A 16,838-nucleotide genomic window follows, 5' to 3' on the forward strand; every position below is an offset into this window, starting at 1 on the left:
CTGCACTTGTGTATGCAGAAGAGACCGAAAGAAGAGGTGGAGAGTGTGTGTTTGGGGTTTGGATTTTTGAAAATGGCAGAAAAACTGTGCTGAAAAAGACCTGAAGTGAACCAATATGAGAAATGATGGATCAGTGTGTGCATGTGCAATGGAATTATGTGGATAGTAATTATGTGGACTTATGTGTAATGGTATTGTGTGTCATGGAGTGGCATGTATTGAGTGGAATTATGTGGTGTTGTGTTGAATTATGTGGTATGATGTGGAATTCTGTGGTGTGGATTGGATGTATGTGGTGTGTAGTGGGATTGTGTATTGTAGAGTGGAATGTTGTGCAGTGAAATGGAATTCTGTGAAGTTGACTTATGTGGCATTGAGTGAAATTATGTTGAGGAAAATTATGTGGTATGTCATGGAGTGTACTTATGTGGAGGGTTGCTATGTGGCATGGAGTAGATGTATGTGGAGTGTAATTATGCGGTAGGGAGTGGAGTGTAATTATGTTGTGTGGTATGGAATTGTGTGACATTGAATTGTGTGGTGTGGCAGTGCGGGGAAATGTGTGGCATGGTGTGGAAATATGTGGAGCGTAAATATGGGGCAAGATGCAGAGCGTAATTATGTTGAGTGTAATTATGTGTTTTGGAGGTGAGTGGTTATATGCGGAGTGTAATTATGTGGCGTGAAGTGTAATTATGTAATTTGGAGTGTAATTATGTGTAGAGGAATTATCTGGAGTTGAATTGTGTTGCGTGGAGTGTAATGGAATTATATTGCATTGAGTGGTATTATGTGCCGTGGAATTATGTGGCATGGAGCGGAATGGAAATGTGTGCAGGTGGATTTGTTGGATTGTCATTATGTGGCATGCAGCAGAGCGATGTGAAGTTGAATTGTGTGGTGAGGAATTATGAGCTACTAGTAACTATGTGGCATTGCCAAGTAACAGGCAGGATGTAGAACGATGCACAGTTTGCGCCCACTATTTGAGACCTGCCTCTACCATTATCATTTCTCTAATCCTTGTTTCTCAGAGAAAATAAATGGTAATTTTAAACACATCGCTTTCCCTAAGTTGCCAGTCTTGCCAGTGCTTGGACAGAGACAGTATTAAGTGCCACCAAGCGTCAGCCAGTGTGGGTTCAGGTGCCTGGTAGGTAAACCAGACTCAGTAACTGAAACTCAACTTTCATTTATGTTTTTGAAGTTTTATAATGTGCTGCAAACCACCTTGAGGCAGCCTTGGAGCACTTCATGGAGAAGATGCAAGCCATGGTATGGATGCAGAGTATTGCATGAAAGGTAGATGCCTGGAGTACCATCCCAGGGGTTAACAGTCCAGGGCCTCGGGGCAAATATTAAGCCGAGAGGAGTTGAGGGGCAAAACTCCACACCAACCTCTGCTTTCTGCACTGTGGTTTCTGAAGGTTTCCTTTCCACCTCACATTCCAGTGTAAGGAAAAGTAAACAGGAATATGTATTGAACTGAAGCAGCACAGGGTGATAGCTTCCAATCAGATTCCACAGCTACTGCTGTGCAGCAATTAACCCACGCACCACACTGAGTCATAGTACAAGCCGTTTTAGGGCTGTTAGAGAGGCAACGAAAGGTAATTGTGCCTCTCTGTCGAAGTACCTGAAACAAAAAACATGAACTTTAGGAAAGAAATGAACAATTAAAATACCTAGGCGAGGGATGAGAGGCGCAGACTTTTACATAAGATGTGCTCACGAAGGTGACGGGTTCATATAGCTTCTCTAGTTCATTTCTTATTCAGAGATGGATACATTGAGCAGTAATATTAACTTTAAATACTCACACGTAATTAATTATCATCTCTCACTCCTAGAAAGTGCTTACCATGAAGAACATTTACATTAACCACTAGGACGCAGAAATTGCAGCTATACTCTTCACCCCTAGAGAGTGCATTCCTCCAAAGCAGACAAGCAAAAACCTCCAGCATAGAAAGGACTTGTAACATGGTCAAACCCGAGAGGGAGTTGCTTTTTCCCAGTCCCATCTGAATTAGGGTGGGCCCTTTCAAATTACTGTTTGTGGGAGGCTGCGCTGCTCCTGCCAAAACAAGTAGTTTTTATCAAACAATGTGGGCAAGCCCCGCAGGGCATTATGTGGCGCTCCTCGGGCTCTGGCATAAATTTTAGAGCAGCAGCTCCCCCTCTGCACTGGGGAGAGCTGTGTCCGGTGGAATGTTTCTGCTGTACCTGAATGTGCAGGATCTACCGCAGCTGTCATCTGGGGAAGATTTTCTCCTTGACCACCATCAAAATCTTCCCAAACTGACGTTTTGGAGTACAGAACCTCCTTGAATTTACATTTGGCTGTGGTTCTTGGTGCAACCAGTCTTTTTTATGCACCCTAACTACCTGTTCCTGTCCAGCAGGCTCCTCATAGTGCTTTGTCCATCTCTGGTCACTTTTCATTTGGATTTGGAGCTGGAAGGATCACTCTTTGTGTCTGTTGCATATCCCAATGGATTTAAGGACTATGAATTTGAGATGTTATAAGTAAGTTGACCAACTGGTGTTGTTTGTTTGATTGGGGGCATGCACCTGGATTTATTTGTACTTTTAATTGTTTTGCTAAATGTATTGTGGTGGGTGGCCTGTTGTTTCAGTAGGGGACCTAGCGAATTATTTGCATTTAATTTTTCTTCTTTTGTAAAGAAAAAATGTTTCACAGTTTACTACATTTTCTGCATGTTTTTTTGATACATTTGAAATTTTGAGTGACTATGTGGCTTTATAGTCTTCCAATTATCCTTCCAGCCAGTAGGCCCAGTTCTAGTCATGGGTGTATGAAACAACAGTTTCTGTCGTGTTTACAGCATTTAGGCCATGGATGGATTTGGATTCAAATACAAAGGTGCCGATTACGATCCTGTAAAAACCGGGTACGAACCGTCGGACGGAGCATATTCTCCGTCCGACGCGTACCCGGTCGTAACAATATACAAACATGGAAGTACGATTCGCACGGAAATACTATTTCCGTACGAATCGTACAAAACCCCGACCGACGAAAATAAACATACAAATGTGATCCGGGATAGCGCCGACGTGACGTCGGGACGCACGCAGCCTGCCATTCACGAACCAGGAAGTACGATTCGCACCGACGTCATCCCGCACGGAGAATATTTTCCGGCAGCCAAAAACTGCCGGGAAATCAGGACGACGCGAACAAGGAGTACCTGCACGCGACGGCCAGACATGGACCCGAACCTAAGTGTCATCCCGGCCCTCATAGCAGTCGACCTCCTCTACAGGTTACGACGCAGACGCCGCAGAAGGTCAGAACAACAAAGGGAGGGGGGAAAGGGGGGGGCAGGAGAAGGGGCAGGCCACAAAACCCCCACCAAAGTCACACAGCACACATGCCCTGGACATACCTGACCCCCAGGCCCTGGTCACTACGAGGGGGTGGGGGCGTGTCCAGCGAAGCCAGCGTCCGCCACAACGGAAGTGGTTGACAACGCGAACCGGCAACACAACAATACAGGTACATCCCGTACCCACGCCTTAAGAGCATGGGTATGAGCCGTACCACGCCCACACCTACGTCACCCCAACAATGGCAGGACGGCTGTACCCACGTGGCAAAGGCCTGGGTACGGCCCGCACAAGCATTCCACAGCGTGGGTACGGATATGTACGGACCGTACCCCCACCCCCGTATGCATGCAGCGTACCCCCCACCCCAACAGTGTATGTACGACCCGTACCCTCACCCGCGTACGTATGGAGCGTACCACCCATGCCAACAGTGTACGTATGGACCGTACCACCACCCCGTATGCATAGAGCGTACCCCCACCCCAACAGTGTATGTACGACCCGTACCCTCACCCGCGTATGCATGGAGCGTACCACCCATGCCAACAGTGTACTTATGGACCGTACCCCACCCCGTATGCATAGAGCGTACCCCCACCCCAACCGTGTATGTACGACCCGTACCCTCACCCGCGTATGTATGAAGCGTACCCCCACCCCAACCGTGTATGTACGACCCGTACCCTCACCCGCGTATGCATGGAGCGTACCCCCACCCCAACTGTGTATGTACGACCCGTACCCTCACCCGCGTACGTATGGAGCATACCCCCCATGCCAACAGTGTACGTACGGACCGTACCCCCACCCCGTATGCATGGAGCGTACCCCCACCCCAACCGTGTATGTACGACCCGTACCCTCTCCCGCGTATGCATGGAGCATACCACCCATGCCAACAGTGTACGTACGGACCGTACCCCCACCCCGTATGCATAGAGCGTACCCCCACCCCAACCGTGTATGTACAACCCGTACCCTCACCCGCGTATGTATGAAGCGTACCCCCACCCCAACCGTGTATGTACAACCCGTACCCTCACCCGCGTATGCATGGAGCGTACCCCCACCCCAACCGTGTATGTACGACCCGTACCCTCACCCGCGTACGTATGGAGCGTACCCCCCATGCCAACAGTATACGTACAGACCCTACCCCCACCCCGTATGCATGGAGCGTACCCCCACCACAACCGTGTATGTATGACCCGTACCCTCACCCGCGTATGCATGGAGCGTACCATCCATGCCAACAGTGTACGTACGGACCGTACCCCCACCCCGTATGCATAGAGCGTACCCCCACCCCAACCGTGTCTGTACGACCCGTACCCTCACCCGCGTAAGTATGATGCATACCCCCACCCCAACCGTGTATGTACGACCCGTACCCTCACCCGCGTACGTATGGAGCGTACCCCCCATGCCAACAGTGTACGTACGGACCCTACCCCCACCCCGTATGCATGGAGCGAACCCACACCTGTGTATGTTCTAAGTGTACATATGCTGAAATAGGAGGGTTGGGTGCAGAGTCCTCCCAGCAGTGCCCAGTCATAAGAGGGGTGTGTGCAGAGTCCTCCCAGCAGTGCCCAGACACAGGAGGGGTGGGTGCCTAACACTCCCAGCAGTGCCCAGACACAGGAGGGGTGTGTGCAGAGGCCTCCCAGCAGTGCCCAGACACAGGAGGGGTGTGTGCAGAGTCCTCCCAGCAGTGCCCAGACACAGGAGGGGTGGGTGCCTAAAACTCCCAGCAGTGCCCAGACACAGGAGGGGTGTGTGCAGAGGCCTCCCAGCAGTGCCCAGACACAGGAGGGGTGGGTGCCTAACACTCCCAGCAGTGCCCAGACACAGGAGGGGAATGTGCAGAGTCCTCCCAGCAGTGCCCAGACACAGGAGGGGTGGGTGCCTAACACTCCCAGCAGTGCCCAGACACAGGAGGGGTGTGTGCAGAGGCCTCCCAGCAGTGCCCAGACACAGGAGGGGTGGGTGCCTAACACTCCCAGCAGTGCCCAGACACAGGAGGGGTATGTGCAGAGTCCTCCCAGCAGTGCCCAGACACAGGAGGGGTGGGTGCCTAACACTCCCAGCAGTGCCCAGACACAGGAGGGGTGTGTGCAGAGGCCTCCCAGCAGTGCCCAGACACAGGAGGGGTGTGTGCAGAGTCCTCCCAGCAGTGCCCAGACACAGGAGGGGTGGGTGCCTAACACTCCCAGCAGTGCCCAGACACAGGAGGGGTGTGTGCAGAGGCCTCCCAGCAGTGCCCAGACACAGGAGGGGTGGGTGCCTAACACTCCCAGCAGTGCCCAGACACAGGAGGGGTATGTGCAGAGTCCTCCCAGCAGTGCCCAGACACAGGAGGGGTGGGTGCCTAACACTCCCAGCAGTGCCCAGACACAGGAGGGGTGTGTGCAGAGGCCTCCCAGCAGTGCCCAGAGACAGGAGGGGTGTGTGCAGAGTCCTCCCAGCAGTGCCCAGACACAGGAGGGGTGGGTGCCTAACACTCACAGCAGTGCCCAGACACAGGAGAGGTGTGTGCAGAGGCCTCCCAGCAGTGCTCAGACACAGGAGGGGTGGGTGCCTAACACTCCCAGCAGTGCCCAGACACAGGAGGGGTATGTACAGAGTCCTCCCAGCAGTGCCCAGAAACAGGAGGGGTGGGTGCCTAGCACTCCCAGCAGTGCCCAGACACAGGAGGGGTGTGTGCAGAGGCCTCCCAGCAGTGCCCAGAGACAGGAGGGGTGTGTGCAGAGTCCTCCCAGCAGTGCCCAGACACAGGAGGGGTGGGTGCCTAACACTCCCAGCAGTGCCCAGACATAGGAGGGGTGTGTGCAGAGGCCTCCCAGCAGTGCCCAGACACAGGAGGGGTGGGTGCCTAACACTCCCAGCAGTGCCCAGACACAGGAGGGGTATGTGCAGAGTCCTCCCAGCAGTGCCCAGACACAGGAGGGGTGGGTGCCTAACACTCCCAGCAGTGCCCAGACACAGGAGGGGTGTGTGCAGAGGCCTCCCAGCAGTGCCCAGAGACAGGAGGGGTGTGTGCAGAGTCCTCCCAGCAGTGCCCAGACACAGGAGGGGTGGGTGCCTAACACTCACAGCAGTGCCCAGACACAGGAGAGGTGTGTGCAGAGGCCTCCCAGCAGTGCCCAGACACAGGAGGGGTAGGTGCCTAACACTCCCAGCAGTGCCCAGACACAGGAGGGGTGGATGCCTAACACTCACAGCAGTGCCCAGACACAGGAGGGGTGTGTGCAGAGGCCTCCCAGCAGTGCCCAGACACAGGAGGGGTGTGTGCAGAGTCCTCCCAGCAGTGCCCAGACACAGGAGGGGTGTGTGCAGAGGCCTCCCAGCAGTGCCCAGACACAGGAGGGGTGTGTGCAGAGTCCTCCCAGCAGTGCCCAGACACAGGAAGGGTGTGTGCAGAGTCCTCCCAGCAGTGCCCAGACACAGGAGGGGTGTGTGCAGAGGCCTCCCAGCAGTGCCCAGACACAGGAGGGGTGTGTGCAGAGGCCTCCCAGCAGTGCCCAGACACAGGAGGGGTGTGTGCAGAGTCCTCCCAGCAGTGCCAAGACACAGGAGGGGTGGGTGCCTAACACTCACAGCAGTGCCCAGACACAGGAGGGGTGTGTGCAGAGGCCTCCCAGCAGTGCCCAGACACAGGAGGGGTGTGTGCAGAGTCCTCCCAGCAGTGCCCAGACACAGGAGGGGTGTGTGTAGAGTCCTCCCAGCAGTGCCCAGACACAGGAGGGGTGTGTGCAGAGTCCTCCCAGCAGTGCCCAGAGACAGGAGGGGTGTGTGCAGAGTCCTCCCAGCAGTGCCCAGACACAGGAGGGGTGGGTGCCTAACACTCACAGCAGTGCCCAGACACAGGAGAGGTGTGTGCAGAGGCCTCCCAGCAGTGCCCAGACACAGGAGGGGTGGGTGCCTAACACTCCCAGCAGTGCCCAGACACAGGAGGGGTATGTACAGAGTCCTCCCAGCAGTGCCCAGACACAGGAGGGGTGGGTGCCTAACACTCCCAGCAGTGCCCATACACAGGAGGGGTGTGTGCAGAGGCCTCCCAGCAGTGCCCAGAGACAGGAGGGGTGTGTGCAGAGTCCTCCCAGCAGTGCCCAGACACAGGAGGGGTGGGTGCCTAACACTCCCAGCAGTGCCCAGACATAGGAGGGGTGTGTGCAGAGGCCTCCCAGCAGTGCCCAGACACAGGAGGGGTGGGTGCCTAACACTCCCAGCAGTGCCCAGACACAGGAGGGGTATGTGCAGAGTCCTCCCAGCAGTGCCCAGACACAGGAGGGGTGGGTGCCTAACACTCCCAGCAGTGCCCAGACACAGGAGGGGTGTGTGCAGAGGCCTCCCAGCAGTGCCCAGAGACAGGAGGGGTGTGTGCAGAGTCCTCCCAGCAGTGCCCAGACACAGGAGGGGTGGGTGCCTAACACTCACAGCAGTGCCCAGACACAGGAGAGGTGTGTGCAGAGGCCTCCCAGCAGTGCCCAGACACAGGAGGGGTAGGTGCCTAACACTCCCAGCAGTGCCCAGACACAGGAGGGGTGGATGCCTAACACTCACAGCAGTGCCCAGACACAGGAGGGGTGTGTGCAGAGGCCTCCCAGCAGTGCCCAGACACAGGAGGGGTGTGTGCAGAGTCCTCCCAGCAGTGCCCAGACACAGGAGGGGTGTGTGCAGAGGCCTCCCAGCAGTGCCCAGACACAGGAGGGGTGTGTGCAGAGTCCTCCCAGCAGTGCCCAGACACAGGAAGGGTGTGTGCAGAGTCCTCCCAGCAGTGCCCAGACACAGGAGGGGTGTGTGCAGAGGCCTCCCAGCAGTGCCCAGACACAGGAGGGGTGTGTGCAGAGGCCTCCCAGCAGTGCCCAGACACAGGAGGGGTGGGTGCCTAACACTCACAGCAGTGCCCAGACACAGGAGGGGTGTGAGCAGAGGCCTCCCAGCAGTGCCCAGACACAGGAGGGGTGTGTGCAGAGTCCTCCCAGCAGTGCCCAGACACAGGAAGGGTGTGTGCAGAGTCCTCCCAGCAGTGCCCAGACACAGGAGGGGTGTGTGCAGAGGCCTCCCAGCAGTGCCCAGACACAGGAGGGGTGTGTGCAGAGTCCTCCCAGCAGTGCCCAGACACAGGAGGGGTGGGTGCCTAACACTCACAGCAGTGCCCAGACACAGGAGGGGTGTGTGCAGAGGCCTCCCAGCAGTGCCCAGACACAGGAGGGGTGTGTGCAGAGTCCTCCCAGCAGTGCCCAGACACAGGAGGGGTGTGTGTAGAGTCCTCCCAGCAGTGCCCAGACACAGGAGGGGTGTGTGCAGAGTCCTCCCAGCAGTGCCCAGACACAGGAGGGGTGTGTGCAGAGTCCTCCCAGCAGTGCCCAGACACAGGAGGGGTGGGTGCCTAACACTCCCAGCAGTGCCCAGACACAGGAGGGGTGTGTGCAGAGGCCTCGCAGCAGTGCCAATAGACAGGAGGGGTGTGTGCAGAGTCCTCCCAGCAGTGCCCAGACACAGGAGGGGTGGGTGCCTAACACTCACAGCAGTGCCCAGACACAGGAGAGGTGTGTGCAGAGGCCTCCCAGCAGTGCCCAGACACAGGAGGGGTGGGTGCCTAACACTCCCAGCAGTGCCCAGACACAGGAGGGGTATGTGCAGAGTCCTCCCAGCAGTGCCCAGACACAGGAGGGGTGGGTGCCTAACACACCCAGCAGTGCCCAGACACAGGAGGGGTGTGTGCAGAGGCCTCCCAGCAGTGCCCAGAGACAGGAGGGGTGTGTGCAGAGTCCTCCCAGCAGTGCCCAGACACAGGAGGGGTGGGTGCCTAACACTCCCAGCAGTGCCCAGACACAGGAGGGGTGTGTGCAGAGGCCTCCCAGCAGTGCCCACACACAGGAGGGGTGGGTGCCTAACACTTCCAGCAGTGCCCAGACACAGGAGGGGTATGTGCAGAGTCCTCCCAGCAGTGCCCAGACACAGGAGGGGTGGGTGCCTAACACTCCCAGCAGTGCCCAGACACAGGAGGGGTGTGTGCAGAGGCCTCCCAGCAGTGCCCAGAGACAGGAGGGGTGTGTGCAGAGTCCTCCCAGCAGTGCCCAGACACAGGAGGGGTGGGTGCCTAACACTCACAGCAGTGCCCAGACACAGGAGAGGTGTGTGCAGAGGCCTCCCAGCAGTGCCCAGACACAGGAGGGGTAGGTGCCTAACACTCCCAGCAGTGCCCAGACACAGGAGGGGTGGATGCCTAACACTCACAGCAGTGCCCAGACACAGGAGGGGTGTGTGCAGAGGCCTCCCAGCAGTGCCCAGACACAGGAGGGGTGTGTGCAGAGTCCTCCCAGCAGTGCCCAGACACAGGAGGGGTGTGTGCAGAGGCCTCCCAGCAGTGCCCAGACACAGGAGGGGTGTGTGCAGAGTCCTCCCAGCAGTGCCCAGACACAGGAAGGGTGTGTGCAGAGTCCTCCCAGCAGTGCCCAGACACAGGAGGGGTGTGTGCAGAGGCCTCCCAGCAGTGCCCAGACACAGGAGGGGTGTGTGCAGAGGCCTCCCAGCAGTGCCCAGACACAGGAGGGGTGTGTGCAGAGTCCTCCCAGCAGTGCCCAGACACAGGAGGGGTGGGTGCCTAACACTCACAGCAGTGCCCAGACACAGGAGGGGTGTGTGCAGAGGCCTCCCAGCAGTGCCCAGACACAGGAGGGGTGTGTGCAGAGTCCTCCCAGCAGTGCCCAGACACATGAGGGGTGTGTGTAGAGGCCTCGCAGCAGTGCCCAGACACAGGAGGGGTGTGTGCAGAGTCCTCCCAGCAGTGCCCAGACACAGGAGGGGTGTGTGCAGAGTCCTCTCAGCAGTGCCCAGACACAGGAGGGGTGGGTGCCTAACACTCACAGCAGTGCCCAGACACAGGAGGGGTGTGTGCAGAGGCCTCCCAGCAGTGCCCAGACACAGGAGGGGTGTGTGCAGAGTCCTCCCAGCAGTGCCCAGACACAGGAGGGGTGTGTGCAGAGGCCTCCCAGCAGTGCCCAGACACAGGAGGGGTGTGTGCAGAGTCCTCCCAGCAGTGCCCAGACACAGGAGGGGTGTGTGCAGAGTCCTTCCAGCAGTGCCCAGACATAGGAGGGGTGGGTGCCTAACACTCACAGCAGTGCCCAGACACAGGAGGGGTGTGTGCAGAGGCCTCCCAGCAGTGCCCATAGACAGGAGGGGTGTGTGCAGAGTCCTCCCAGCAGTGCCCAGACACAGGAGGGGTGGGTGCCTAACACTCACAGCAGTGCCCAGACACAGGAGAGGTGTGTGCAGAGGCCTCCCAGCAGTGCCCAGACACAGGAGGGGTGGGTGCCTAACACTCCCAGCAGTGCCCAGACACAGGAGGGGTATGTGCAGAGTCCTCCCAGCAGTGCCCAGACACAGGAGGGGTGGGTGCCTAACACTCCCAGCAGTGCCCAGACACAGGAGGGGTGTGTGCAGAGGCCTCCCAGCAGTGCCCAGAGACAGGAGGGGTGTGTGCAGAGTCCTCCCAGCAGTGCCCAGACACAGGAGGGGTGGGTGCCTAACACTCCCAGCAGTGCCCAGACACAGGAGGGGTGTGTGCAGAGGCCTCCCAGCAGTGCCCAGACACAGGAGGGGTGGGTGCCTAACACTCCCAGCAGTGCCCAGACACAGGAGGGGTATGTGCAGAGTCCTCCCAGCAGTGCCCAGACACAGGAGGGGTGGGTGCCTAACACTCCCAGCAGTGCCCAGACACAGGAGGGGTGTGTGCAGAGGCCTCCCAGCAGTGCCCAGAGACAGGAGGGGTGTGTGCAGAGTCCTCCCAGCAGTGCCCAGACACAGGAGGGGTGGGTGCCTAACACTCACAGCAGTGCCCAGACACAGGAGAGGTGTGTGCAGAGGCCTCCCAGCAGTGCCCAGACACAGGAGGGGTAGGTGCCTAACACTCCCAGCAGTGCCCAGACACAGGAGGGGTGGATGCCTAACACTCACAGCAGTGCCCAGACACAGGAGGGGTGTGTGCAGAGGCCTCCCAGCAGTGCCCAGACACAGGAGGGGTGTGTGCAGAGTCCTCCCAGCAGTGCCCAGACAGAGGAGGGGTGTGTGCAGAGGCCTCCCAGCAGTGCCCAGACACAGGAGGGGTGTGTGCAGAGTCCTCCCAGCAGTGCCCAGACACAGGAAGGGTGTGTGCAGAGTCCTCCCAGCAGTGCCCAGACACAGGAGGGGTGTGTGCAGAGGCCTCCCAGCAGTGCCCAGACACAGGAGGGGTGTGTGCAGAGGCCTCCCAGCAGTGCCCAGACACAGGAGGGGTGTGTGCAGAGTCCTCCCAGCAGTGCCCAGACACAGGAGGGGTGGGTGCCTAACACTCACAGCAGTGCCCAGACACAGGAGGGGTGTGTGCAGAGGCCTCCCAGCAGTGCCCAGACACAGGAGGGGTGTGTGCAGAGTCCTCCCAGCAGTGCCCAGACACATGAGGGGTGTGTGTAGAGGCCTCGCAGCAGTGCCCAGACACAGGAGGGGTGTGTGCAGAGTCCTCCCAGCAGTGCCCAGACACAGGAGGGGTGTGTGCAGAGTCCTCTCAGCAGTGCCCAGACACAGGAGGGGTGGGTGCCTAACACTCACAGCAGTGCCCAGACACAGGAGGGGTGTGTGCAGAGGCCTCCCAGCAGTGCCCAGACACAGGAGGGGTGTGTGCAGAGTCCTCCCAGCAGTGCCCAGACACAGGAGGGGTGTGTGCAGAGGCCTCCCAGCAGTGCCCAGACACAGGAGGGGTGTGTGCAGAGTCCTCCCAGCAGTGCCCAGACACAGGAGGGGTGTGTGCAGAGTCCTTCCAGCAGTGCCCAGACATAGGAGGGGTGGGTGCCTAACACTCACAGCAGTGCCCAGACACAGGAGGGGTGTGTGCAGAGGCCTCCCAGCAGTGCCCAGACACAGGAGGGGTGTGTGCAGAGTCCTCCCAGCAATGCCCAGACACAGGAGGGGTGTGTGCAGAGGCCTCCCAGCAGTGCCCAGACACAGGAGGGGTGTGTGCAGAGTCCTCCCAGCAGTGCCCAGACACAGGAGGGGTGTGTGCAGAGTCCTCCCAGCAGTGCCCAGACACAGGAGGGGTGGGTGCCTAACACTCACAGCAGTGCCCAGACATAGGAGGGGTGTGTGCAGAGGCCTCCCAGCAGTGCCCAGACACAGGAGGGGTGGGTGCCTAACACTCACAGCAGTGCCCCTGCAAAGAAAATGGTGGAGTACCCACAGATCCAATGCCCACAAATGTCAGTCAGGTGCACAAAGATCCTGCAGTACATGTACCACATGTGTGCGAGGCTGGGAGTATACACATGCATAGCGCCAAAAAGAAAACATGTCCACATGAAGTCATGACAACAGTCTACATACACAAATGCAGTGACCACCAAGGACGCCACGAATGATGCAGGTGGAGACATCGCTCAGCATGCATGGCCCAAGTCTAACGAGTCTGTCACACACCCAGCCAATGTAGACACAGCTCAGCACCACATATTGGAAAGACCCTGCAGGGAAGATGTCAGGTTACACAGAGGAAGGAACACACCTTGGGACGATGTCACCATGCAGTAACTGCTTACATGAACAAAGTTATGTAGCCAACAGCTTGTGATGGCACACAGATACCAGGATCCACCCTATGACCAGCACAAGACTACAATTCCCACACACCCAACACATTATCACCACCCAAAATAATGGGGCAGGTCCACCAACAGCAATACCAGACAGACAGTAGTGTACTAAGGAAAAAGAAATTGCTTTATTCAGCATCCAAAAATCTGTTTGTCCCTTGAAAGTTCAAAATGTACAATGCCCATAGGGCAATCAAAAGTTCAAATCCAGGTGGGGGACACAGTGGGACGCGTGTCCCCTAGCTTGCCTGCACAGTCAGACTCCTTCATCTTCCAGAGGGGGGAGGGCATCATGTGGGGGAGAAGGACCAGGCACCGCAGGGACATGAGGGCGAAGGGTAGGCGTCGTGGGTGCAGGGATGGAGGACTCCACCACAGGGGGTGGGGCAGGGCCAAAGGCGGAGGCCAGGATGGCGCTGCACACCTTAGAAAGGTCCTCCAGCGACTCCCCTGCACCCGAAGGAACCACAGGCCCCAAGGAGGGGGGGGGTCAGAGGGATGGGTCGCAGCGCCACTGGGGGAGGGTGTGGACAGGGGGGGGACTCAACCACCCTGACCGGGGACTCCCTTGACCGCTTGCGGGGTGGTGTCACTGGGGGGCTCAGGGACAGAGCGGCCATGAAGGAGTCTTTGCCGGATATGTGGCCAGGAGAGCTGAGGGGAGGGGATTTGGAGGGAGTGGATTTGGTGGAATGCGGACTCCCACTCAGGCTGCGTGTCTTACGTTTGCCCACCGACCCAGTGGGTGTGCCTACTTCACCCTGTGTGTGCGTGCCAGGAGGTGTGCGTTTGACCTTCCCTGCTGGTGTGGTGCCTGTGTCTGTTGTGGTGGGTGCATGCTGACGTCTGGGTGTACGTGGGACAGGCATGGGAGTGGGAAATGTGGATGGGTCAGGGGTAGGGGGTTGGATGAAGCGCTGCAGGAGACCCACTGCTGCAGTCAGTGTCGAGTCTATGGACCTCAGCAAGTTGCGTTGGTCAGCCTGCGATGAGAAAATGCCCTCCAAGTATGCCTCCATGTTGTTCAGCACTTGGCTGTGGCCATGGAGGACATTAAGCTTCGCAGCCTGACCAACCTGCAACTGCCGCTGGATGTCCACAGACTCGGCATTGGCGGCAGCAGTGGAGACAGGGGCAGGGGGTGCGGTGCCTGGCAGGAAGGAGACGTGGTGACTGGGCACGCTGGGAAGGGACACGAGCAAGTGGGAGGCGGCTGATGGCAATGGAGGGGGCGGGGAGAGATGTTGTGCTGGTGCAGCCTCCGCCCACTCGGAGAGCTCATCCTCGAACCCGTCAGCTTCATATTCTGTGGTGGCACTGGACAGGTCCTCGGCCTCACTGTCCTCCGCCTCAGTTCCACTCGATGTGCCAGCCAAGATGTCACCGCTGGCACTGGTGCTCGGTCCCTCCGCTCTGTCTGTGCTGATGTCTCCCTCCGTGTCCCCCGACGATGCTGTGGGCAAGGTGAAGAGACAGCAATTAATCATACACCTGTATACATATGTCACATGAGTCCAATCTACATAGGTTACAGTGCATAGCCTGAAAAGAAAGATGAGTAACAGCTACAAAACAAGGTACATATGTAGGGCATGCAACACACAGTTGGTTGACCCACCATGCCACTGAAAAACTATGGAGAGCATGACACAATAGCAAATGACATGAAATGGATTTTGACAGAGGAGCCAGGCCCTGGGGACAATCCAGCACTGCATCTGCACCACACAGCGTTGCCGAAAATAGGGATGAACAGGGACCATAACCATGAACTTGAGGCACATGCTGCATAGGTAATACTGAAAACATGTTAACCACTGAAACAACCTGGGTCTGATGCTGAATCACAAAGCTGAACCAGGAGATATTATATATACCTATTCTGACATCTCTTTAAGAGAGAACCCTTCTCGGACAGGACCCATCAATCACAGAAGGTGGTGAATTTGTCATCATTTGGGTCTGTATTTCTCAGTGTAACGAACCAGGTCTCGACATATTGACTAGGTAACGTCCAGAGAGAGTACAACAAAGAGGGTTGCTGTCAGATCTCAAAGAATGTCAAAAGCGACAGTATACCCAAAAGCTGTGAAGGGGATCCTCGAAAAAGCAGTTCCGCCCTGGGGTACCGACGGAGAGAGCGGGGCCCCCTTCCCTGAGTAAGGACCAGGTTGAGGTGAGGAGCGCAACCCAATGATTATGGGTATCCGGTGTCGATATCTTAAGAATTGACCGGTGCGGTAGGATTCTTTTATTTAAATATTTTTCACAAAAAATTCTTTCTGTCACATTTTTTCACTTAAACAGCACCATCTAAGGTCCTGAGGAAAGCCCTGATACTCGCAGATCATAGTGGGCAGAAACATGTCGACCCTACTGATATGGACATTAGCATAATGACAAAATATTTGTGCTAAATTGCCATACTGCTTTTTAATTATGACAGGGGCACTCTACTAAATAAAGAACATTTGAGCTCCTCTAGTCATTTTTATTTTCACCTTCATTATTTAGTGCTGCTTTTTCGAGGATCCCCTTCACAACTTTTGGGTATACTGTCGCTTTTGACATTCTTTGAGATCTGACAGCAACCCTCTTTGTTGTACTCTCTCTGGACGTTACCTAGTCAATATGTCGAGACCTGGTTCGTTACACTGAGAAATACAGACCCAAATGATGACAAATTCACCTCCTTCTGTGATTGATGGGTCCTGTCCGAGAAGGGTTCTCTCTTAAAGAGATGTCAGAATAGGTATATATAATATCTCCTGGTTCAGCTTTGTGATTCAGCATCAGACCCAAGTTGTTTCAGTGGTTATTGTGTTGACAAGTGAGGGAAACACAACCTGCAGGTCTATACATTTTTCCCTTGGACCTCCCCTTAGTTAGAATTGTGTTACCAATACTGAAAACATGCCCACCATGACTGGCTCACGGCACCTTGAGTGTATGTCCAGACAAACATCACACACTGGCCAGACCTAGCAAGGAGATATCAGGTTTTGACATGTAGGCTTTGCCCGCACCAACCACCCCCTACATGAGACAATTAGTTGAGACACAGGAAGCACTGGATAAATGCAAGATTGGACACCAAATACCCAAGGTGCGCCTGTCCAAATTATCATGTACAAATGGTCATCATCAGATGATTGTAACAAGACACACAGGCACTGGCCACCGTGAGTATGAACAAGGAAAATCAGGTCAGGCTGTACAGTGGACACTTGTACTACATTTTACGTCAATATACATGGTGCCAGGGGACAATGGCACAGAGCACAACCTATGCTGTGGACACTGAGAGTGTCCACATTTTGTGATGACACACATGACACCTAGGAAAATATGCCCCAGGGGACAGTAGTGGCCACACAACTCCATGGTCCTGAATGGGAATGACTGCAACACATGCCACCATCCCTGCACCATGCGTATCGCACACTCTTGCACATCATGTCACAGGCCACAACATAGGACATGCGTGCTGTAAGGCATGACACTTGAGAGACTAACTCCCATGTCTGGACTCAGCATCAGTGCCCACTGACATGGAACCCACAAGTACTGAACTGGACAGGGCACAGGCAAGGTCCCAAAACCAGTTACACACCACCCCCACACATGATGCTACAGGCATTGTTCACGTGGATAAAGTGCCAGCCTAGATAACCTTGTGAAGGAGTGACTACACACAGACCAGGGAACACATTGCAAGGAGGGGGAGGGAGGCAAGAGAGCACCGCTATACTGTGGGTAACCGGATCTGCACAGCACCTTTAAACCCTGGCAGTGTATCCATGCAACTGTGCACTTACAAATGCTGGTGACACACAACAAACACACATG

The sequence above is a fragment of the Triturus cristatus genome, chromosome 2_2 (assembly GCF_964204655.1).
Source record: "Triturus cristatus chromosome 2_2, aTriCri1.1, whole genome shotgun sequence".
NCBI lineage: Eukaryota > Metazoa > Chordata > Amphibia > Caudata > Salamandridae > Triturus > Triturus cristatus.